Genomic DNA, 1,092 nt, shown 5'->3' on the forward strand with positions numbered 1-1,092 from the left:
ACAGAAACATTTGAAAATAATTTCCGTAAAACTAACATCATCCTGATACCAAAAAGAGAAGGAGCACAAAATAAGACTTAAAGGCTGATTTTCTTGATGAACATAAGTGCAAAACTCTTCAACAAATTACTAACAAATAGAATCAACAATACATCAGGAAGGTTTTATATCATAATTAGGTATGATTCATCCTAGAGATGCATGGATTGTTTAACATACTCTAGAATCTAGTCAATCAATATAATACACAATATCAACTAAAGAACAATTATGTGTTCATATTAATAGATAAAGACAAAGCATTTGAAATAGTCCACCATCTATCCATTCATGATAAAAATTTAAAAAAATTTTCTGAATATTGTCAGAGTCATTTACTACAATCCTATGACACATTATATTAAACAGGGAAAAATATAAGCTCTTCTAAAATCTGGCACAAGTCAAAGATGTCACTCTCACTACTTCTATTCAATATAGTACTGGAATTATTTGTGATAATAATTAGGAAATAAAAGATATCTATGGCATCCACATAGGAAAAGAAAAATCAAACTCTCACTATTTGCAGATAAAATGATAATATATGTATAAAAGCCTAAAAACTTTATATAAAGCTTCCAGAAACAATAATAAAGTGGCATCCTAAACAGTTAATATGTAATAATCTATAGAAATAATGAGAGATTAAGGTAGTATAAAAATAATCCCATTGAAAATGGTGCTTCAGAAATTCAAGTACTTCAAAATGAACTTAGAGTGATGAAAGATCTATATAGGGGCCGGGCGGTGGCGCTGGAGGTAAGGTGCCTGCCTTACCTGCGCTAGCCTAGGAGACGGACCGCGGTTCGATTCCCCGGCGTCCCATATGGTCCCCCAAGCCAGGAGCGACTTCTGAGCGCATAGCCAGGAGTAACCCCTGAGCGTTACCGGGTGTGGCCCAAAAACCAAAAAAAAAAAAAAAAAAAAGAAAGATCTATATAGAGAAATATAAAGGATATAAAAATAAAAACATTCATGGGCGAAGATTATAACATCATTTAAAAGGCAATAGTCCCCAAAACATATAGATTCAATGCGATCCCTATAAGG

Source organism: Suncus etruscus, chromosome 10 (assembly GCF_024139225.1).
Source record: "Suncus etruscus isolate mSunEtr1 chromosome 10, mSunEtr1.pri.cur, whole genome shotgun sequence".
NCBI classification, from domain to species: Eukaryota; Metazoa; Chordata; class Mammalia; order Eulipotyphla; family Soricidae; genus Suncus; species Suncus etruscus.